The 24,903-nt window shown below is 46.1% G+C and overlaps 1 protein-coding gene across 22 annotated transcripts in view; it reads left to right on the top strand.

Moving 5' to 3' along the window:
- Positions 1-24,903, top strand: part of FBRSL1 (fibrosin like 1) — a 515,953-nt gene that overhangs the window by 353,380 nt on the left and 137,670 nt on the right. The window lies entirely within an intron of this gene.

Here is a 24,903-nt window from a genome sequence, read left to right on the forward strand (position 1 = left end):
TCAACAGCTGAAACATTTAGAAATTGGCTCATGGTGGGACAATAGGTGATGATGTACAGTACAAACCAGATGGAGGGCGAGTTGCCTTAAACAGCTGAGTAAAAACTTGTTTTCACTTAAAAATCAAAATAAATACAACATATAGGAAAACTGGGAAGGAAGTGGGAAATAGGCTGCATACGGGAGGAATATAGCACTTATCCTTCCCGCGGGGACCTGCAGCAGCAGAAGTGGAAGGAAAAGTCTTCCTGCATCTCGGCCCATGTCGCGTGGCATGCTGTGCTGTGCCCTGCCGGGGTGCTGCTGCTGGCTGCATGCGCTGCCCTGCTCTGGCTGCAGCCCTGCACCTCGGCCAGCAAGGCTGGGCTGTGCACTGGGCTGGGAAACAGAGCACTTCAGCATCCTTTGCCCAAGGATGGCAAAGCTCACTGCTGGCAGTGCAGAGCTGTTCCTTGTTGGCCCCAGGGAGGAAAAGTGGCAAGGGGAGAGAAAACTGTTCTGAGTGAGAAAAGGGCTGGTGCCCTGTGCACAGAGATGCTTGTAGTGTTCCTGTCCATACTGAGACGGGGGAAGGGGAAAAGCATGCCTGCTGGCTAGATGAACAGTTATTTTTAGTAGCTCTATAAAGTCAATTAGAACGAAAGCAGATCTGTATTAAAAGTTAATTCATATTAAGAATAGCACTGCACTAGCTACTGGTTTCATCTGGAGACAGGTGCAAGTCCATCTGCACTGTTGCTTTCAGTGTGGTCCAGTGCAAAAAAAAAAAAAAAAGTATGTTTTTAAGGCCTCTTATTAGCCTCAGAAGTTATTATATCCCATCTTCTTGGCAAGTCTGGAACATCGCCAGTGTTTTACCTGATCTGTCAGTGCTGCCAGTTTGCATTGTCATGCATGTAAATGAAGAAGTTCTTGTTTGGACAGTCCTGTAGTTTCTAAGTAGAATTCTTGGCTGCTCAGTTGGTGAATTTATTTTCTCTAACAACCATATCTGAAAACATTTTCAAACACGACTGCAAGCCCCGGTGTTCATTAGACTCTTTATGGATGTTACTTTCAAACTTTCCTCCTCCCTTCCTGCACTATCTCCTTTTCCCTTCCCTCTGCCCTGTGGTTGCCTTTTAAATCAATGCTGTTCGATGCAGATAAACAGCACAAAATGGATTGAATGGAGGTCCAAAAGGTGAGGTTATCGCTTACTTCTTGACACAGCACTCCTCTTCTCTCTACTCAGCAGAATGCCTGGGTAATGCTCAAGTCCAGTTACGTACCTAGGTCTCCTCTGCATCACTTTGAACCCACCCTGCCGTGCTCTGGGACAGCAGATTAAGGAATGTGCCCAGTGCTCTGCTGAAATGAGACCTCAGTTTGCAGCCCTCCCCAGACAGCACAGCCTGCTGGCACTAGGTGTGGGTTCGGAGCCCAGGGGACAGCAGCACAGCCAGGCTCCTCTTGGGGCTGGTGTCTGAACATCACTGTCTGTGACCTGCATTGTGGCCGTGTTTCAGGCTTGTACCTTGGGCAAAATCCCCATTTATCCTGCCTCCTGCAAGAGCAAGCATTTGGGGGTAAAATAACTCTGCAGCATGAATTGGATAATGTAGCTGGAGTTTGTGGCCTCATTCCTCTGATGTTGTTTAAAGCGTTATTTTCTCATTACCCTTTGTGTGCTGAGCTTCAGAGCTCTCCTTTAAAAATAACAGCAGCGACCTGAATTAATTGGTTAGGAAACATTTCGTCTGCAAGCCCTGTTCCACAACAAAACGCGGGGAAGCCAAGAAAAATGCTGGCCCAAATTTGGAACAAGTTTTGTTTGGAGGCCCCAAGCCTACGCATTGCTCTGCAGACAAATCCACACATACGTGGGGCTGCTGGAACTGCCTTGGTTTTACAGGAAAAAAAAAAGAGCCAGCCGGGCTGCAGGGCTCAGGAACAGTTGCTTGCCAGATTCTGATTTATTTGACAGCCTCCGTAATAAAGTAACTATTTGTCTAACTCTTCCTGATTAGTCTGAAGAGGTCTGCCAATCTGAAGAGGATTGACTAGTCAGGAAACCACTGGTATTTTGGCTTTTTTTTTTTTTTTCCTTAAGGGTTGTGATATTATTTGCAATAATTTCTCCTTTATTAAGTTTGGCATTTCAAAATAATTCACTGCTGCAACGTGAACATTTTCCACATCAACAATAAGTCTATTACGGAGAAATTTACAAAAACAAAATGACTTCATATTGCTTGCAGATGTATTCTGTAAAAATAATTGTTTTTCACTAGATTTTAATGTTTTTAGGCCTTTGTAAACATAATGCCTAAATACTTTTATTCAATAAACGAGACCCATTCAGTAATTGCTTGCACATTTGAAGTCCAGTAAATAAGGAGCAGATTTCGACCAAAATCTGTGTATCATTTAAGCTGCTTAGGTCACAGCCCTAGGGCGGAAAAGAACTGGTGAGAAATTTGTGTTTTCAGAAGTGGAGAACTGTGACTTCAGAAACCAAGACAAATAAGCTCCATTTCTCTTTAATTAGTGGATTCCTGCTTATGGGCCAGGCTTTCTTTCTTCTCGGTTCAGTAAGGCTGAGAATTCAAAGGAGGCTGAAGATGTTAAGCATTGTGTTCTTTGGACTTTATAGTCTTGGGATACCAAAGTCCTTCAGGCTCCCTTGGAAATCCCATCACACAAAACCATATTTTTTCCTTGAATGCATTGTTTTCAGGTCAAAAACGCCATTGTGCACAGATAGAGAAAATGTAGGCACACATGTGGAGGGGAAATGGTGGCTGATGTCACTCACTGTGTGTCTTGGTTTTGTATGTGCTAGTTTTTAAGAGCCAGCAGCACAGAAGACTTTGTTGAAGCTAGAAGGACGGCTCTAGTAAGCATCTTGTGGTCTCCAGCTTGGGCAAAATGTCAACTTAAAACAAAACAAAAAAGGCAGTGCATGAATAATTGGATGTTGCTTGTCATGCAAGAAAAATAACTTACAAAGCAAAGTAGAATCCAGAAATAAAATTGTAATAAAAACAAAAACAAGCAAATACCACATGCATTGTAATTCCTATGTGAGACATGTTTGTTGGAGTCCTTAAATCAACCAGCTTACAGACTGCATTCATGAGCTCTCATCGTGCCTTATGAAAGTTAACACCAAGAGAAGTACTCTCTGTGGGGGTTTGTTTTCCTCTGAAGACATTTTGAAAGTCAGGGAGACCTTTTACTGGAATCGAGGAGGGCAAAATATCTCCGACAAGGTGATTTAAATGGTAATGGGGAGTTTTTCCTTGGACTTTGTTACCTGCTGTTCTCCAGACACTGTATTCTCAGGGGTGAAATTCTGACCTCTTTGAAGGCAGTAATAAAACTCTCTTTAATTTAAATATGACCAGGGTTTCAGCTCGTATCAGCAAGAATACAGCTTGTTTCCCCTTAGGCCACCATGGTTTCTTAACGTTAAGTATAGGTAAATAGTGACAAAATAGCCGTTTCACTTGATCAACAGGGCGGGTGTGGACATGAATGCGGGTCCCTCCTAGCATGAGCTGGCAGTGTGAGACCCAACGGGTCACACTGACCCAGTTCCAGGTGACAAGCCATGAAAAGCAAACCCTTTGAGGAAAAAAAGGATTGTATACATCAGCCCCTAATCTTTGCCTTGTGTGTTTGATGGTGTGCTTCTCTGCCACCACAGGTCATCCCCAACCAGCTCGCTCCGTGCCTGATTCTATCTCCTTTTCCCCCTCCTATCCAAAGAACAACAACCCTAAAACCCCATAAAGCCTTGCAGCTGTTTTCTCACATAATTAAATCGTCCTAGGTAATCCTTGCCCAGTGGCCTTTCGTACGCTGGTGGGGGAATAGCACTGAAGCCACCGACGTGATTTGATTACCGGGATTCCTGTGCAGCTCAGCTGCTCCACCAAGGCAGCTGTGATATTTCCAGGGCTCAGCAAAGCTTCATGCAGGAAGGAGCCATGCCTCGCCGCGGCTGTCCCTGGTGAAGGAGATGTGCAGGGGGAAGGAGCCTTGGACTCCAGCTGGCTGCTGCCTGGCTGATTTCTGCCTCGTGGCAGCCTCTAAGTGCAGTAGCACCACCAGGCTCTAGTGCCTGCTCCTGCAGAAGCTGCCTGGGATGGGCTCCTCCTGGGCACGGTTTCACACGCGTCTTTGACCTGGGCAAAGGTTGGAAGGGAGACATTAAGATACAGCGAGGTGAAAGGTGTAGAGTTATGCAACTAGACATAATCCCAAGCCTAACTACGTCATCTTATTTGTGTTCAGTGAGAAGGAAGGAGGGTGAAACCAGACTGACTTGGTCAGAAGCTTGACAGAAAACATGTATGACAAGCACTATGGCTTTTTCTCTACCTGTGGCTGATCAAAGCATTATTTGATGAAGCAAGCCTGTTAGCTTCTTGCACAGCTTTGTATTTTGGACAAGGAGTTGCGTCTATCTGAAGCGAACCCTGCCTTGGATACACATTTCTCACCTATCTGGCACAATTTCCAGCCTTACAAGCTGTATTGGGGCAATAAGGAGCAGTAATTAGTGAGTTACTTTTATTGCAGCAGAAAGGCCCACGGTGTTTTGGGAAGCACAGACTGGCAAAGTGCATGTCCCTCAAAATTTTGAATCCAACCCAAATGTCACAGGCTGTGTCACACAACAGCGCCAAAGACACGAGGAAAGCCAATTGTTTTAATGACAGGTCTTGCCTGTGAACTCCTGCCTGACGAAACTCTAGACAGCAGTGACCCTTTGCATTTGGAAACTCTCTCACTGGTTTGGGTTTGGTTTATAGCTCTCACATGGCTGTAGATGTGCCGGCTCCTACACCTGCAGGCATTCCTCTCCTGTGCTCTAGCTTTTGGCTCTTACTTTATCAGGCACTTAATGTCAAAGCATAGTGCAAAAAGCCTTGAAGAGAAGAAAGCAAGGGGTGTTTAGAAGTGACCCTCGAGCATCGGGAAGTGCAAGTTTCTTGAAGAGTCTGCAGAGGCCGTAGCTTTTCTCAGAGCAGGAGAGAACTGGGAAGTGTTTTTTGCTTCAGGTAAGTCAGAAAAATCAGTGCAACAAGCAGGGGCATACCAAAGACTTTTTTCTCACTGGGTAATCTCTCCAGGACATTTTATATGCTGAGTATTGCCATGATACATGCTCTTTATTATGTCTCTCAGCACACAACAACACTGCTGAAAGCACTTCCATTTGCTTGTTATCTAATCTCTGTCATCAGAGGTCAATGGATACAGGCCAAGGTCCTGCCTCAGCATATTTCCAAGCAAAAGCCCTGCACCCCTTGAAAGAGCCTGTTTCAAATGAAGCATAAGCTGGGATTTGCCTCACACATTGCCTAGGAATCCAAGTTCTTAAAAGTTTCTTTTGTGGGTGTATTTGCAGAAGAGATTTCTGAACCCTTGTTGCAGAAGAGGCTGTGGTTTAGATGCTGTGATAGTCAGAGTCACAACGTTGTCACTGGGTTCCAAAGAAAGCTCTGCTGGGCGATACTGGAAATCCCCCTTGCATTAATTGCTGTAGTCAAGCTCCCAAGAGCTCCAGCCAAGACCTGTAGCCACACAAGGCTACATACTTCGTGAAAGCACTGTCCCTGCCACAGGGACAAAGTCAGAGAGGATGCACGTGTGCCAAAGAACAATGAGGTGGCTGCGTAGATGTTCATGGGGAGCGAGGGGAGGCCTGGAAGGAAGCAGGGTGCAAGAAGCGGGTGCAGAGGCAGTGCTCAGCCTGCTCTCCTGTGCAGCTGGGCACGTAATTGCTCTCCCACCAGCTGGGGAGCCACGAGAGGAGGGGAGATGCAAAGGAGCGCCGTTTGGAGCAGGAGCTGTGTTTCGTAATAACCTCTGTTATTAGAGGAACAGGGGTTTGCATCAGCAAATTGCTGTAAGAAACCCCCCCTGGTTGATAGGCTATCCCTGCAGTCTGAGGAGACATAAATGCACGGAATAAGGTCACATCAGTGTAATTGGATTATCTAATAAATGGCTGGATGTGGGTCTGTTACAGGCAGGGAAGGCTTGCAGAGCACTCCCACTTTCTTAATTGCTGCTTTAGCCTGCTGGTAGGAGCGGGGAGGTGTCGGGAAATGACACTTACAATAGCAGGTTCAGAGGTATTGCTCGTGAATCAGTGTTTCAGTGCATCCTCTGCGCCGGTCTGTGTCAGGTAGTGAAGGTTTTTTATGAGTATTTTGTTTGTTCCTATGATTTATACCTAGCGTTCTTCCGAGGTTGCCAAGACAAGGTAAAAGATGGTTGTCTCTGTGTGTTTTTGCAAGTGTAAAGTTCAGGGTTATTTTCTAAAGGCAAGATGAGTATGGAAAATCTTGTCCAATCTCAGCACATTTTTTTTCCTTGAAATGGCATTTGTCTCTGTCATGTGCAGCTGACTTCATTCTCTGCTAGAAGCTTCTCACTGACAAGTTTTACTGTCACCCTAGATGCACAAATTATCCTTGCTTATTTGGGGGAGTTTGAGAGGCAAGTTCTGTTCCCAAAGTCACAGGACACAGAGGACTTCCCCACCCTCCTGTAAACAGGGCAGGAAGGAGAGCCAGCTGTTAAGGCTGTCCTACAATTTACACCACAAGGCTTCGCTTCCATGTGCTTACAGTCTGGCCAAGCTTTGTCGCTGTGAATTTCTTTGTTGAGCATCTTCTTCAGGCAGAGGGATTTGGGTGAGTTCCAGCTGGAGCACGCAGCACACGAGGCGTGGGACCGAACAAGGTGCTTTTTCGCTTAGTTCCCCTCCTTGCTGCCAGCAAAGCCCTGCAGCAGAGAGCACTTTGCATTTACAGCTTCGCCTGGTGGCACCTGGCAGTGTGGAGGGAGGTGGTAGATGTAGCATGCAAGGACATTTAAATTAAGGTTGTGTGGACAACACTAAATATCCCCCTCCATCCCCCTTTTAATGCCTTACCTGACATCTTCAAGCGTTTGTTTTTCCGTGCCTGCTTGTATGGCACTTGAAATGGGTGAGACCGTATAAAATGTGGCGTTACATTTTGAGCGAGCCAAAGAGCCATCCTGAACTGAGAAGAAAGAAAGTGTTTATCAAACGCCTGTGTGTATTTTAGGGTGCAAACAGATGTTCTCTTTGTGAAACTTGGATGGAAATGCAGCTCAGCAAAGCTTTCCCTCCCCTTTTGCTGCTGCTTTCAGAGATGTATTAGCCTTTCAGAGACTGGGTCCTGCAGATCTTACAAACCATTGTTTTTTGTTAACAAGGTTTGCCAAGCTCATCCCTAGTTGTAAACCTTTTATTTCCTGTAATTTAAACAAATGATGCATTTCAGAAGTGACTCAGTTCCTTAAAATAAAGATGTATTTCAGCTAGCTGACTACATGGAAGCCTGGTTTATCTGTCCTGCTGCCTTTCCCAAAGCCTCCCCATGGCCTGCGATGCTGCTCTTCTCTCAGCTTTTCTCTGACTACTCCTACAGTCTCTTCTAAGCAGAACGTGAATCTGAGAAAGGACACAGGGAAGCTTTCAGAGCACTGGTATTTGAGTGGGTTAAGAAAAAGGAAAGCAGTTTATTGAGGACTGACACTGCTTTGCAGACAAGCAGGCATGCGTTTGATGGGGGCTCTGGGTTTGTCTCTGTATCCGGGTGCAAGGAAAAAAATTAAGGGGAATCAACTGAAGTGATAAAGGTGAAAGTCAAGGAAAATCAAACCCACATGCAGGTCGCCTTTTGGGTGTGAGTGGCATTCCGCTGCTGAGCTGAACTGTAAAGATCTGATGTTGGTTTATGTTACAGAACTATTTTAATGAATCTGCCTCATCTCTGAACCTTTCCTTCCTTCTCTTAAATTTATTTACTGTTCTTGCACAGGGAACAGTATTTTGAGAGAGGTTCTGGGAACCATAGTCCTAGTCTGAAGCTCAGGGAGCTGTGGCCTGCAGTTAACGTTAATTCTTCACTCTAACCTGTCTAACTTCTGGCTGATGACCCATTAAGCAATTGTTTTTAATTAGCAAACTACTAGTTTGCAATGCAAGGATTTAAAAAAAAAAATAAAAAACAGCCAACACCTCAGCTTCTGGAAAGTGTAGGTTAAATTATTTACAGTGCTGCTCGTAAACTTCTTGAGTCTATTTATTAAAAGCAGAGCACTTTTTAACTGGAAGCCTCCACGTCAAGTGCTGCAATGTCTCTGGTAAGCAGCGAGAAAGAAGACGGTGTTTGCTTTTGTTTGAAAAAGCCCAGGTTGGGCAGATTATTGGCTAGAACAGAGAGTTCATCAGATGTTTGTGGTCAGCCAGGGAGATTTGCACAGGCCTCAGACACCTGCAGAAGACGAGTTGCAAAACCTGTTGTTGGAATGAATGACATGCAGGGACTCTACCAAAACTCTCCTTAGATTTCAGTGTAAGTGAAAACAAATGTTCTGCTGTAAATATCCCCCAGGTGAATACGTTTATTCTCTTCACAGCTTTGAAACACGCTTCAGGCTAGAGAGGCTCCCTGGAGAGGGAATTTAGCGCTCTGAGCCAAAGGTCAGGGTCAGGTCACTCTGCTCCATTTGAAATTTGGCACCTAGGTACATATGGCAACTGCATCATCCCAGGGGCTAATTTGCCAAATCAGATTGCATCCTCTGTCATTGCTGCGTGCCAAGCTCGGATGTCAGTCTTCTCCCTGCAAAGCTGAATGTCGAACATCCCGGACCTGCTTCTAATACCAGCCACTTGCAGCAGCTGAGCTCTCCTGGAAGCAAACCAGAGCACACCTACCTGATAATGAGAACAGCATTTACATAGTGCTTTTGATTTCGAAACTTTATTAAGCATCAAAGGCAGAGTTGTGCTTGACCCTTGGAGGCATTTACAAGGATCCCCCCTCCTCGCTAATGCTCGAGCGCGGTGGAATGAGAGGATGGAAATCGCAGCCTCCTCAGAGGGTCTGCCTGGACCCTGACTGCTGGCACCTCCGGGGAAGCCAACACTTCCCAGGAGCTGCCTGGAGCTTGCAGTCAAAGCAGGGATGTGTGAGAGAAGGAAGCAGAGATACTGGAGGAGGTTGATGGCAAGAATCAACCTCAGTTCCAACCTGACGGCATACCCGAGTACACTCAGTTAGCTGAGCACACAATCCGCAGTGCTCTCGGTGTTGCTGCCTCTGAGTCAGAGCCGGGTTATTGCAGAGCCTCACGTGGGATGCCGTGGTTATCTGTACGCTACAGGTTCGAGCAGCTTAATTAGGTTGGTCTAGGGTAGGAGGAGATTGGCAAAACCCCCTGCTGCACACACAGTTATACTGAGAAACTCGTTTTTCCCAGTACAGCATTGCTTTGATAAGTTGTGTTACCGGGATGAGTTGCGTGCGGTGTTTTGCTGATGCGGGTATTGATATACATATGTTGCTAACGGCTCCTAAACCCCAGCCTCCTTTGATGTCCTTTCTTAAGGATGGAAAAAATGAGGCACAGAAATTACACGGTGACACAGCCGCAGCGAGTTCCGTCAGTGATGGCACTGAGATTTGGGATGTTGTTCTTCGGGCTCCTGCGCCCGGGCAGCTACAAAAGGCAGCTCTGTTGTGGCTGTCATCTGGAGGCATTTGCTTTGCAAGGGCTGGGGCAGGGAGGCCGCAGGGGAGGGCAGAGGAAATGCTGAGATAGAAACTTTGGAGAGCCCAGAAGGTGCTGGAGGCTTCAGCTTGCTTCAATTAGTGGCAGTCGGCGTGTACCTCCTTCCTCGCTGGCTACCTTTGATCTTTCTTAAAGGTGTAAGGCTAGAAACAGATTTAATCACGATACAAAATACCTGGGAAATGCAGTCTGTAGCTTTTATGATTCTTCTTCGAAAAGGGCCTTGGAGATTTTAGCTTTTCTTCTGGCCTTGGAGATAGACATGCTCGTATAACCCTGCTGTTTTATCATTCATATCAGTAACACCCTTGCTGCCAAGATCCAGCATTTTCTGATAGAAAACCCATGCCTAAAAATTGCTGGCTCGGAGGGTTTTCAGTAAGCGACGGCTCTCTCTGCAGACACCAGGCATGACCGGCGGTTCGGGGTGGCGTGGTCCCCACCCGAGGAGTGGTGTGCACAGCCTTTGCCCCCTGTTCTGTGCAGCAGTCCATTGCCTGACCTGCAGTGCTTTTCTTCCTGCCCTATTTCTTGGTTTCCAACACGACAGGGGGTTCACGAGCTTACCCTTTGGAGGCATTCCTGCTGGGTCCTGCTCCCCTTGCCGAGGGGACGGGCAGCTCCTGAGTAAGGAAACCTGGCAGCAGAGGTGCTGTGTGTGCGCCGCAGCCACGCAGCGAGGAGGAAAGCTCGTGGAGCACGTGGAGGGAGCGAAGCCTCCCGCAGCAGCAGCCGCACCTCTCAGCACCGCCAGCTAAATACCGTCGGTGTTACGCGCTGTATAAAAGGGCAGGGAAGAATTTTTAGCCCGTCAAGCTACTGAAAGCGAATACGGGCCGTGTTTTACCCTAATTCAGTAAAATAAAGACCAAGTCAAAATGTTTTGTAAAAATTAGTCTTTGATCTTCCCTAATGCGCAGCCTGTGTTAGTGGTCACAGCTGTCCAATTCTCTCAGCCTGTTTCTGTTCTCCCCGGTGCCATTTTTACATCGGTGCAGTTTCAGTGACGTCAGTGGAGCGGTTCCAGATTTATACCAGCAGTTTGGCAAAGTCCTGATGTTTAAAAAATCATTAGTCAGGCTCCAGAATATAATGTGATTTTTCTTAAAAATCGTTATTTGGAATAAAGCACTGAATTAGGGATGTGTTTTTTAATCTGCCTTTTAACATTTCTGCTGACGGGTGCTTCTCAAGCTTTTTAAATTGTATCTGTGAGGCCTGGAAGATTAGTTTGGGCTTGTCAGGGAAAGCTGGGGCTGCTGGAAAGCACCGGACTCCGAGAAGTGGAAACTTCAGAGTGGAAGCTCTATAAGGGCTTCTTCTTGATGTCCCTCTGGGTTAGGGGGAGGTCTCTGCTGTGGCCCAGGCTCTCAGGGCCTCCATGTATATGAAATGCCTTATCGGTACAATCAGTAAATACAACTGTAATCAACAGAGTCATTGATATATACTAATCATCGAGACTTCTTACTGAAATCCTGAGTGTTGTCTACGTTGCTTCTCGGTAAGAACAGTGCACTGCTGATTTACCTCCTCGTGGACTTCTTTATAGCGGGTCTGTAGGCAGAACACGAACCTTCCCACCTCAAGAGCGTTTGGTTTTAGCTTGAAACCGTGATACCAATAAGGTGGCCAAGTGTTCGAGCTCCCAGTGAGCTTATATTTTATAGTGATGGCTGGATTAGTTAAACTGCTCGGCAGGAAGGCCTGTGTATGTATGCACTTGCACAGATCTAAACAATGCTTCCTCATATACATACAGGAAGCCAGCCAGCTCCTCCAGTGATTACAGTTTTGTCTTTCTTTGCCCATGCCTGTGCCTTTTATCATTTATTTGGAAAGTTAATGAAAACAAGCTTAGTACAAGGAAAAGCACCCAGCAGAGCAGCCATCAATGCTGCAGAAGTTTCTTCTTGCCTGCTTATAATTAATGCCTCTTCCAGCAGAGAGAGACTTGCTGCAGCAGAGCCAGCCAGCATATGCATCAGCCTGCTGGAGCTGGGAGCATTGATGGTGGCTGCGAGGGAAGGCTGCCCTGGCTGGACAGAAGCCAGCCTGGCTTACCTTGTACCAAGGAAGGCGTGAAAGCCTTTTTTTTTTATTTTAAATATTTCTGAAAATGAGTATTTCTGCTTCACCTGCCCTTGCCACGTCCATGCCAGCAGCCCCAGGTGGTGTTGGCTGCGCAGCAGGGCTTCCCTGAGGGACATGGGGCTGTGTGCTTGTGGACAGAGGCCGCCTGTGTTGCTGAAAAACAGTGAGCAAATGGATTTGGAAATGAAAGATGAACTGAGGAGGGTGTTTCTGGACTGGGTGAACTGTAATTGAACACGCCTTGTACTTAGTGAGGAACATTGTAAGGAGGACAGGAGATGGTGATCTCCAGGGTCCTGCAGATCCCTGGGAGCAGGCATGGTGCCATTCACTCTGGGTCACGTTTGCAACAGCTAAAAGTTGATGAAAGCTCAGAAGTTTCAGGTACAACCCTATTCCCTCCTCTATCCAGAGACGTGTCATAGTCTGAACTTCACAGACAGCATCTTGGGCTGGGCACGGGCCTCGCTGCGACCTGCTGCAGGGCTCGGCCTTGGGCCCTGGGCTCTGGCCGTGGTGCCCCACACGTCCGTGCCTTCAGCCACCACAGACCAGGGTTTTTCCACTGTGGGATTTCAGAACTTCTGTGTAGACGGTGAGTTAATGACCCAGCAAATTAATTGCTTCACGAGGCAGCATTAATAATAGATGTTGTCTTACCCCATTTCATATTATATACAAACTCCCCGCTCAGCATCTGAAACTAAAACAGGCGAAATTACGAACACACAATTGCATGCCTCCCCTCGCTGAGCATGCTGCTCTGACATTTTGGACAAGCACTCAGTTATTATTTTTAGGGCTTCAGCGAGGACATAAATTGTATCGACGTCAGCTGAAGTTGGTGGAAACTTTTTGCCCAATGACTGAGAACACAAAGTGATAATAATGAAGCCAAATCTAACGTGTTTTTTGTTTTCTTTTTCGTTCTTTTTTTTTTTTCTTTAAATGAGAGGTCACTTTTTCAGATTGGGGATGATGCTTTTTGTACACAAACCCATGCTTTAGCTGATACGAGGCATTAAAAACCCTGATTTGAATCTCCATCAGCAAGAGGAGAGGACGTTTGGCTGAATGGCTGCATTTCCACAGAGCATTGTTGGTCGTATGACTTCGCTTTCTCATTACACATTTCTTGTTCCTGCAGCTCTACTTTTTGGACACCCTGATAACAAATCACTTTGTCAGTTAATTGTCTTGGCTTTTTTCTCTTTTGGCAGATTATTAAATGAGGTGGTTAAAACATTAAGTACGGGATGCCGCTGATGGGCCTCTGCTAAGCTATTGCACTGCTGGGAGAGATACCTACAGCTATGGATAGATAGATACAGGTCTGTCTGTTTTCAAGAAAAAAACGTTTCTAGGAAGATGTAGATTTACCTGTAACTGGTGTTGAATCTGGTGTGAGGTTTGGCAATCGAGGCGGATTTAAGCCAGTGCTGCGGGCCCCCCCCTCAGTCCCAGCCATGCATTTCCCTTGGCACCTCCAGTTCTGTGTTTGTGCCATGAGCTGGTCTGGTTTTGTTGGTTTGTTTGTGTGGCTGGGTGAGCTCTGAAATCCTGAGGACTGGTGCTGGCACTGAGGAGGAGATGGGAACATGCAGCCAGGGAGCCCGTACTGCTTTAAGCTCCTGTGGCAGAGCGTCTAGGTATCAGAGATGGAGGAAGTTTTTTTTCTAATCAACCAGTCTTACATTTCAATCAAAGAGTTTAAATTTATACACATAAATAATTCATGCACTTATTATGCTACACATTCAGAATGCAGAATGCACATTAACTTGTCCTTGTCCCGCTCTAACAGATCTGCAAGTGCGCTCATCCCTGTTTTATTACGGGAAAATGATACCAAAGGTGATATCCTATTGCATTAAAATTGACAGCAAAATTCTTACAGACTCCAGTGCAACTAGATTTTCACTTGAAATAACAGAGATCACTAGCTGTTGCTCTTAACGTCGTGGTGGCACTCTTTCTAGCTTCTAGTGAAATAATTGTGCAATGGAAAGGATATTAACGTGGTTATGTAGCACAAATGAGTGAGAGTGGCATTGCCTTGGTGCTAACAGGAATTAATAACCAAACCAGGGTTTGCATACAGCATACCTGCAATGCCATTTGTAAATCAAAAGGCGACACCTCCTTCTGCCTGAAAAACAGAGCAGTGTGATCACTAATGTTTTATACCAACAAATATATCCTTGTCCTTTGCTGAAAGGTAAAAATTAATAATAAGCTTGATAGTGCTCATTTAAATAAAAAATCTTTGGCTAGTTCCTGAAAAAATATTTCATACAATATGCATGCGTAAGGCTTTGGCTTAGAAGAAAGTATTGTGTCTTCCCAGTTGCTGCTCAGTTTTGTGCTGTTGTGCTTCATTTCCTTTGTTTGCTTTTTGTCTTGGCTTGTTATTTTTTTAGTTTGAGGAATTTCTTTTTAATTGATGATATCTTATAGCACTGTATGTAAACACTGTCTTGCAGCAGGTGCTACCCGAAAGTCTAAAGCAGGCTCCAAATGTCTGGGAATAAAGGACAAGTCCTTCAAGTCAGGTGGGGTAGCCGTGGCAGATCCATTGCCCATTGCTGCCAAGCTCCCCGGTTGTATGGCTGCAGCTTCCGCACCGTTAGTGACCCACTCACGGTACACCACGAGTCAGAGCTCCTGGGGCCTTGGAAATAGGCACCAGGGTGCAGGAACAGGCTACAGGTGGAGCTGGAAGCCCTGCCTGGCGCTGGGCTCATCTGGCACTTCCCCTGCCGGGGCTGCTGTCAATTGTTTGTAGCTTTGCCAAACTTAAGCTGTTGGAGCTGAAAATGTCCATGTCATGTGTCTGCCCACAGCTGATTCCCTTTGCTTTTGAAAGTTCAAATAGAAAGATTTGGCTGCCTCAGAAAATGAGATGGGGGAGAATAATTTGTTTTGGTCACGTTATAAGCGCTTGCAAGTAATTTGCTAAGAAACTCGCACGCCTCCACACTTTGGAGCAAGGATGTGAAATTTGGCAGGGACTTAGCCTCGTGTAAGACAAATGCCTTTTGCTATCTCTAGAAAAGTTGCATCAAATTGAGCCAAGCCTGAATGCTCCTGAAAGTATCAGTGTGCACGTTCTTGGGATTTCACTAAAACAACGTCCCCGTGCATGCACAGGTAGGCTTCTGAAAGGAAAATACCAGTTCCCAGGTAGCTTGCTGGATATTCTAGATGAGGAATTTCCCAAAAGGCAGCCCCATAAAGACATGCCTTCCATCAGGAGGAAAACGAATGCTCAGAATTGCTTAGCAGTCAAGATCACAAGAAACCCCAAGTGTGCTTAGAGGGCACCTGATAAGATCAGTGAAAAAATACCCATTGCCGCCGCTTGCCTCTGGAATGTCATGTAAATCTGTCTGCACTTGCCTTTCACACTTTTAATTGGAAACAGAAAGGGGAGGGGAGAATGTTTGAGCAGATTAGCTAATTGATTGATTGATTATTTACAAGGAATCAAAATTAGAGGGACAATGATATCTTTTTAGAGAGGTGTCAAGGTAAATTACATGATTATCGGGTTGCCCGTATGCACGGTTTGACGTGCAGAGCATAACTGCCGCTACCCGTGCTCAAATCATGCATTGGAGTTTTTCCTAATACATTTTGAGGGAATGTGAAGTGCCTTTCTCAAAACCACAAAAGTAAAGCAATAGTGAATGGAGAATGAGATATTCAACTCTGGCAGCGCTCACATAGCTCTTGGATGCCAGTGAAGGTTTCAGTGCACTGTGACCATGGTTTTGCCGAATGTACTGGGGCCAAATCCCTCTCCTGCTTATTTCTGGGCCAGAGACAGGCACATAAAGAATGTGTGCTAATGTGCACCATATTCTCAGCCATCTGTTGACCCCATCTGACTTGTTCTTGCCTGTGCCTGTAGGGCTGCTCTCTGGGGAGAGCCGGCAAAGGTCAGGAGGGCACCCAAGCCTTGTTGTAAGCTGCCGAGTGGCAGTACCATCTGTAAGACTTTCTTCCTCTGCTTCTGTTCCAAATCTGCCTTATTTAGGGCGGTGGGCAAGTATGTTGAGATAATTAGTTTATCCTGAAAAAGCCAACCCCTGCCCCCAGCAGTCGGCAGTCCCATCCCAGCTGGAGCAGCCCCACCGAAGGGAGTGACCTGCGAGTTCATTCTGGTTGCGCTGTGTGCTGACAGCCCTGCGGGCCCGTGGGGATAGCTTGGCCAGAAGTGATTTCTTGCAATGAATGGTGAGGTTTGTGCCAAGTGTTATGAGACCATCTTTTTTTTATTTTTTCCTTTTTTTTTTCTTCTTTTTTTTTAATATTCAGATATTTAAGCCCTGCAGTAAGATTGCCAGGAATCTTGTCTGGGGTGGCTAGCCTACCTTGTGGGTATCTTGAAATTTAAGCACCTTTCTTAGCAGCAAAGGCAAGTTCTCAAATGTTTCCCAAGGTAACATTTACTCCTGGGTGACTACTGCAATCCAGGTGAGGAAGGGATTTGTAGGAGTGGATACAGGATCTGGCCTCCTCGTCAAGTTGCCTTGATCTGTTATCTCCGAAGCAGAATTACTCTGCACAGACCTCACTGCTTCTCGTTTCCCTTTGCTTTCATGGCGCTATTTCAATTAATGCCATCCAGGGGACACATGAGCCCAGTGTAAACGTCAGCACGATGGTTGAGAGCGGTTCTGAGAGTCTGTTATGTACTTATAAAAAACTGTGTCAATACATAGTCAGGCTTTTAAAAGTGGTGTTTATAGCACCATAATGACCCTGTATCTAGGTCTTGAATCAGAACAGGGCGTGGGCCCTTTACAATGGGAATACAATAATGTGTATTAAATAGCATTAAGAAGTTACTGCCTGCACACAGTAGCCAATTTTCCAATGGCAATACCTGAGAACAACAAACACCGAGTGAGGCTGCCCAGGATGGTGGCTTCGGGCCAGCCCTTCCCAAGGCAGGTCCTTGAAATCCGCCTGGCTGAGGCGATGATCCACTGCTCAGCGTGGCTCAGCCCTTGCAGCGCCAGCACCCGCTTCTTCCAGCACAGGACCAGTGGCAGGGCCGTCCCTGCACAGCACCCCAGGGAGCCTGAGCTGCCTCCCCACAGCTGCCCCCAGGGGCCGGATGGGCAGCCGGGGTTAGAGACCCCAGAGGGAAAGTGTGGCTGACTCTAAATCCCCAGGAAATCCTGTAAAGCAGCAGCAGAAATGCCCGGGGCAGGGGAAAAATCTGTTTGCTCTGAGCTGTGGCCCTCTCATTTGCATGCAACATATGTCCTCTTCGTTTGCATGTCAAAATAACCCTGCCCCAATTGCCTCAAGCAAAAAGATTAGATCTGGGTAGGAGGCTTTCACCAGGACAACTTTTAGCACAACAAGGAAATTCTAAAAGAGTAAAGATAATTAAAAACAAGAGATGAAGGCTAGCTCAGTCAGCTTGTTTGACAGAGCCAAGTATCTCCCAATAATTCAGGAAACCTCTCAGTATCCAGAACTGTCAATCACCCATCCTGTTTTCCCCTGCCAGCACGATTTGGCGTTTTAAAATTAAAATTGTTGTGCTTGTCCTGCTGACTCATATGTTGTGCATCTCTCTTCTGTCCAGATTTGGGATGAAATCTTGGCCCCGTGCTATAAGCCTGTGTTGTGCGGGAGGTCAGAGCAGTTAATCAAAACGGATCATTCTAGCTTTATAGCATAAAAGTCAGTTAAGTCATTGGCAGAATTCCTGCTGATGCCTATAAATGCAGAATTCGAACTATATAACCCCAAGACTTCCAAACGGCTGGCTCTGTGATTATCTTTCTGAGTCTGGCTCTTCTGTTTATAAGTCCAGAGCTGCTCTGCTTATTTACTTCCCTGTTTTTTGCATACATCCTATGGATTTGAAGCATTGAGCCTTATTAATTGCAAGAGCAAAGCCTTATTTCTTAGGACGAAAATGCAGTGTTGTTTTTTTTTTCTAATGAAAATATCTTGAAAATACCCTTAAGCCATGTGTTATCTTTTTCACTGTTAATTTTCTTTTACCTTTGCAATAAAGGGAATTTATTTTAATAGGATTGAAGGTGGAAACTCTAGGATCGGTTTGCACCATATTTTTGCCTATAGCCGAAATCTCCAATGTGAGCTACGAGTTCTTAAAACAAGTGAGGAGGAAAGGATCATTAATAAACCCAAAACTAGCAGCGCTAGTTTGGAGACTCGCTGTACGAACATTATCTGTAAAGGCAACGCATTGGTTGCACTGGCTTAGCAATAGTAAGAAATAAAAATAAAAACCACTGCAGGGCCACAACATGTGTGAAAGCCTAAAACATGATCGTGAGGGTGCTCTGCAGCGCCGTGGGGCTGCCCAGGGCACCGAAGGCTGCAGAGAGAGGCGCACGAAGGCGCCCCAGCCGCTGCTGCTCCCCGCTAGTGCAGCGCCCATAAAACAGCGGGCGCTTTGCCCCACGCAGGTAGCCTGCCAGGGCCACCGTTCGGATGCACCCAAGGAGAATAAAACTTGCCTCGGATCAAATGCCCGATTATCTTTGTGTCTTCTCTATGGGCTGGAAAGTCTCCCTGGGACAGAGCGGGAGAGAGCTCAAGTTATGCAAACGCTATTGTGTTAGACTTGTGTAAGGGCTAAATCGTTTCAGCCTTTGGGCTAAATCATTTGATTGGATGGAAACCATTTAAGATGAGACTTTTTTTTTTTTTTCATGAAACAGTTTATTCCCTGACCACATTTAAGTAGCTAGAATGTTTTGCTTGGTGGAGTGTGTGACTGTGGGGGGTGGAGAGCAAGGGAAAGGGAATTGGGACTCATTTTTGTGGATATCCCAAAATAACCCAAATGAAGACAACCCAACCTGAAATGTAAGAATTCCCAGGGGCCGCTTGGTCACAGGATATATTTCCACATTGTATTAGAGCAATTCCCTGAACTGGAGAAGACAGAGGCAGCACTGGCTGACTTGTAGTTTTACTGCCCGGTTGTTTATTAGCAATCCTGCTGTGCAAAAGCATTGAAGAAATGGAAGTTACTCAGAGGCGACTCTGAGCCAGACTTGATTGTTAGCAGCTTTAGGGATTTGGCTATTAGCTGGTGCGTTCTGCGGTAATGGAATATTGTAAAAATGTTTATAGAAAAAAGTGCAAATGTCAAGGCGGTGTGTGTATATGTGAATACCTCTCCATACAGTAATGGTTCTGCGAAGCAAAATTTACCAGAAGTGTAATAGGACAAAAAGTTGCTCTGGCAGATTAGTTTGTTTTTTAATTTACTTTGCTATAAAACAAGGTCCTTTACCCTGCACTGCGCATTAGGCCCAAATTGCAGAGTTAGGAACCCCAGAACTGCCTGACCTGACTACTGATGCTCGAGTCAATTCCTTTTATTATTGCCATGAGGTCTGCAGCGTGCCTCAGGACTGTGTGCTGAAAGTACATCAGTGCTTTTAGGGTGAACTGGTGCTTTAGGTCGATCAGTAGGAGATAAATTGGAGCTTTCAGCACCCTCTAAAGAGATGGAGGTAATTTTTTTCCCTGTTTTCGTCAGCAATTTGCACGGCCATTTCCAGTAATGGGGATAGGATGCATCACAGTTTGGTGGCCAAGGGAGACTTCAACAGTGGAGCACGACCGCGGGATCTGTTCTCTCCATCACACCAACTCGCAGCTTCACATGCCTGCCTGCTGTTCCTGTCCCCCCAGCACTGCCACCTTTTCGGGACAGTCTTAGAAGCGTACGTTAATTAAAGCTGTCGTTACACAGCCAGTTTTGCCACTTCCAGTCCCTGCTGGGTAATTTCTGAAGAAACACTCGCCACGCAGAGCCATGCTGCCCAGGGTCATCGTTTCTGCCTGATGCCAGGCTTAGGTTGCATCAAGTTACTGGGAAGGTTATCTGCCCAACCCGTAGGATTAGAGGGGCAATATCTTTCTTAATGAAAATGTTGATTCTGGAGTACAGTTATAGGGTCATTTACATTATTATGCACATAATCTCCACCATAATCTCTTTCAGAGCAGGGGGTCTAGACTGACCTTTTAAGGTCCCTTTCTGTACTGCATTTCTATGATGCTGTAAAGTCCTGGCTGAAAACAAATAAATGTTATCAAGATTCCTATAAATTATTCATTTCTTAAATCCACTGGTCATTATAAGATGATTGGCATAAGTAATAATCTGTGTTAGGGATGTGAAGGAAAGCAAAATGATGAAAAGCCTCCTTGATGTACTGCTGCTGTTTGTCAGCTTTTTGGAGAGAAAGAGGGGTCTGACAGACCTCCGGCTTTGCTCTCGGAGGGCCTGGGCTCCACTCCCTGCACTTCCACTGCTTCTTTTGTGGTCTTGACAAGTCATTAGGGACAGGCTGAAGCGTGTTTTGGAGCATCTGAACTGCACTTCAGCTGGTTGCCCTGCCGTTGCCATCCCCCAAACTGCCCTGACTTGGAGACCACATTAATCAAAACTACCAGTAGACGTTCAGCCAAATATATGCATCTCCAGCCTCTTTTTAAAATTGGTTTTAAATGGGCTTTTTAGCAATATTTCGACCTTTCTAGGTTTCTAAAGATTCATGCTTTGCATTTCTCATTTCAAAATTAGATTATAAAAATTCTTTGTTGTGCCCAGAATAACTGCGCTCCCCCTGCGCCCCAGCTATCCCTCCTCCCCAAAATCAGCTTTGCTTTCCCTGTGCTCAGGATCCTCTCCCAGGGATGTAGAGGCAATTGAGCCACTTTCAAGTAAGTGTCTCCGTGGCTCGACTGCATCCAAACAGACACTCAGGGATGGAGTTTTGCTCTGCTACTTGGGGTCGGGCAGCAGCCACAAACACGGGGCAGCGTTCCTCCCCGGCCAACCGAGCTGCTGCCAGGGACAACAGGGACAGTGAAGAATAAAAAATATAGCTGCTCATATTCATTTGGCCACAGTAAATGGGTTTCAACCATAGTTCCTTGGTTTCCTCTGTAGACACTTTTGAATGTTATGATTATATTTATTATTTTTTATCCTTCCAAACTCATAGCGTTGGCCGGATGCTGGTGTCCATGGCGGCATGGGTTACATCGCTCCCTGAAATGCTGCTTTTTGCAACTCAACTTCACCAAATATTGCTGGTGGGCTCAGATACTTACAATTAGCTCACTTAAAATGATGCCTCCGGTGTGCTAAGACACTTAAAATTAGGACCAGAAGTTAGGCAGTTAATCTGTAAAGCTCAATAAAGCCCCCTGTTTCATCCAAGGGTTGTCAGAAAATTCGTTCCACATCTGTACAGAAAAAAGCGAGGTGTAAACTGCCAAGAACCATTTTAATGATGGCTGGAGAAAAAAGCAGCCAGATGGCAGGCTCTGCTGTGGCTGCGGTTGGTATTTAACTGCTTTTTTATTGGAAAAATATGGGGTGAAAAATTGTGTGGGACTCATTAGGCAGCCTGCTGCGATTCTGATCAGCTTGCCAATCTGTTCAGTGTGGCAAAGATCCAAACAGCCATAAATTTTTAGCAGCGGCTTATAATCTATGACTTGGAGCTTGTTAAACCTTCTCTACTCCCCCCACTTTTGTACACTGCTTGGTTTGTTTTTTTTCCCTCTTTTTTTTTTTTTTTTTTTTTTAAATAAAAGCTTCAGGGCTCAAGCTGTGCTGAAAAAAAAAAAAAAAAAAAAGGAGGGGGGGATAAAGTCTCTCACAAAAAGCTCCAGTGAATAGCATGTCTCTTTGCTCCTTCTCAAAGTAAGACTCCATAACAGAAGTTTAATTTTCTTGATCCTGCATATTAACTAAAAAATTGGGTGCGCAGCAACATCTGAAGCAGGAGGGCGAGCGGCGTTATCTGTGCATTGGCACAGGAGAGCCGTGGAAATCCTCCTCCTCTTTTGTCATCTTCAGAGGGAGCAAGGCTGTGGGAGGAGAGGGTTGTTTGTGCGGGCAGGCGGCTCCACAGCATTCAGCTTTTTGCCGCAACAATCCCAAAGTGAAGAATATGCAAATTTGGGGATTTCATAGCTTGGAGCAAAGTGTTACGATCACAGAGCGGCTGGCGCTCAGGGGAGACGGTAAACTGCTGGCAGGGGTTTCATTTTCCGTCGTGGTGGTGTCTGGATTCTGAAGGGTTCACAAAGGATCCTAAGAGGAAACTTAAAGCTTCCTTTTTCTTAATATTTGCATATTACAGAAATCGATTTCAGACAAAGGAAAAAGAGGTTTTAGAGGCTGCTGTGACACGTTTCCAAGTAACATACACAGAACTATTGATCTGACCACTTTTACGGAGATGGAAAATAAGCAGCCAGCACTCCTTCGTGGGAGCATAAATATTGGTTTTGAAAGATTTATGGAAACCAGCGGCCAGCAGCGGTATATATGGTCTCTCGTATATGTGCTGTTAAAAATACTACATTATTTCTCAGAAATTGCCCCAAGTAGTGAAGTAAAATTATAAGCTATGGAGTTTTGATTCTTAACCGAAGCATTACTATATTGCCATATTTTTCTAATGGTACTGCTGAGCTTACACATGCCTTTATAGCTGCTCACGTATACTGTATATATGCTGTAGGTTCAAGGTTATTTCAAGGAGATGTTTTAGATGGTTACAAAACTGTGTATGCAAATATGTTTGTGTGCACGGCTGCTGTAGAGCTGCGTGCGAGTTGGATTGCTGTCACGAACGGCCGAACCTAAATCTTTCTTGTATGGTCAGGGCAAAGGTGTTAACTCAACTCCTGCAGAAAGTGGAAGGGACCTCAGCTGATTAACTGTGATTTTACGTGCAATTTTGGATCTGGCAGGTACACTGAAAAGAAATTATAGTGTCTGGATAAGCCAAGTTCCAGTGATTTAGGTTCCTTTTTTATTTGAACTGGCGTTTCCAAGAGCATGTCCCTTGTCGTTGTACTTTTGGACAACAGTGCCATAGAAATGCAGAGAGAGGAGTTTGCAGAGCTCTTTGTGAATGCAGTTCGGTTTGTTTTAATGTCTCCCAGGCCAGCGCAGGCCTCTTTAGCTGGTGATGTGCAGCACAGTGAGGGCCCACATGGCTGGGTGCTCTGCTCATGGTGCCAAGCCTTCACCGTGTATGCCTGCGTGTTTCCCTCACCTTCTATTAAGCCCCGTGGCACTTCTAGCTAGTAGCTGATTTCTTGTAGCTGATAGCTTTGTCTAGAGCACACATAAATAGGGGAGATAAAAGGTTGCTTCTTTCCTTTCACATAATTTATTGTGAAGAACAGAAAAGAACAGTATGAAGAAGCCTAGGGAGGTTGTCTCATATTTTCTATAAATATAATACAATCAGGAAGTCTTTATGTTGTGAGAAGAGGATAAATGAGCAGATAGTGATAACAAAATCCAGGAGCGCAGTGATCTGCTTGAAGCCGTCCTCCCCTTTTTGTTCTGCCAGTGGGAATATTTGTATACTAACCTTCAAAGAAAACCTGACTATTTTCTTCCTAAAGTAATAATTTACGATACACGGATGCCATATTTTATTCACATTGGCTCGCCCGTGTTTAGAGAAAGTTGGTTTTTTCTTCTCCTAGCACAGGACTGAGGGTTTGAGGTTGGTGTTGGGTGGTAAGTTTCATGGGCTGGTTTTTTTTTTTTTTTTTCGGGACATTTCTGCCACTTGGAGTGGGTTTTCTTTAAACAAAAAGTTGAATCACGCCTCTGTCTTCCCAGCTGGCCTCAGACTCTGCAAAGACGGCCAATTTTTCTTCACTTCCAGGAAACGGGTTGATTCCTTCCCCTCCCCACCTCGCAGTACACATATTCGTGGCACAGCTCCTCCCTGGGACCTCTCCCTTTGGCACTCGGCATCTCCGTAAGGTAGCGAGAGGCCTCCGTCCTTCCCACTGCTCCTGCCTTTCTCATTTCTCCTGCTGCCTGCCTGTGGGGTGCAGAGCCACGCAAGCAGCCTTATCGCAGCCTGTCTAGCAATAAGATCCAGGAATGCTTTGGCTGTTCCCCAGGACGGGGTGAGCGCGGCGTGCCTGTCACTCACGGCCGAGCCTGGAGTTTTATGTGAGGTGGGAGGAGGAGGCTGGAGAGGGACTGCTGTGGTGTCACCAAATCTGGTGATGTTTTCTGCAAAATGCTTCCTTAAAGGCACAGCTCCTGGAATTCTGCAATGAGTGAAGAAATTTTGACTTTCATCTGAAGGAAAAACTAACTCATGCAGTTGCTTCAGAGACGTGGCAATAGAAGCCACCTTACTGCAATGTCAGTGAGCAAATTAAAAGACCACAGACTGTATTTGTTCAGTTAGTTTTCAGTCTTACCGCTTTGAAGCAGATATTCTGATTTGGTGGGGAGAGAGAGGGTAAGCAAATGGGCAGAGTGACTCAGGTTTTCTACCTCCTGGAGGTTCGATGAAAACAATTACTGCCAGTGTCTGTGACTGCTGTGGTTTCCACCAGGAAGAACTTCTCCTTGTTTTTCCCCCCTCTGCCCAGCCACCTCTAATCTCACCTCTGTCTCCAGAGGCTCCCAGAAAAGGCCAGCTGGGATCTGAGAGATGAATTGCCAGGTTTGGGGCTGAAATTCAACCTCTTTTCTCTTGACCACCAAGTAACATCAGCTTGGAAGCAGAGGCCGAGCTCAGTCCGGTGAGGGAGGGGAGGGCCAGGGAAGGCTCCAGGAGGTGGTTCCCCTCAGAGCCATGCCCAGTGGTGGTGCTGAGCCCCCTGGCCAGGTGCTCAGAGCAGGTCCCAGCCCAGCACCAGCATGCTCAGGTCCAGGCACCCACCACGCTCATCTCCCACTGCCCGGGCTGCGGGTGGGCAGCGCCGCTCGGCAGCCACAGCTCTGGGACAGTCTGGGGTAGCAGGCGGCCAGGGGATTTCACATTGCTGGTGTTATTTAAAGTGCAGCGGGGATACCAGCTGGCTGCGTTGAGGCGGTATCGTATTTTTCGGCGCATCATCAACGCACAGAAAACGTTTGCCTTGCCTCAAACGCTGTGTTCCTACATGCAGCGGCTTTGTGGGGCTGCAGGGCCCTGACCAGCGCCGGGGCCGGCAGCCTCTTCCCCATACCACCTTCAGGGACAGACTGCTGGGGCTTTACAAGACACTCTTAAATAAATAAAAGCAACTCCCAGCTGATGCTAGCCCTTTACTTGCTAATAACACTCGAGTCCCTTTGGCTCCAGAACATCCCTTAGGAGAGGGGATCCCGCACTAAGCACCCGCCAGGAGCGG

Source organism: Aythya ferina (genome assembly GCF_964211825.1).
Source record: "Aythya ferina genome assembly, chromosome: 17".
NCBI classification, from domain to species: Eukaryota; Metazoa; Chordata; class Aves; order Anseriformes; family Anatidae; genus Aythya; species Aythya ferina.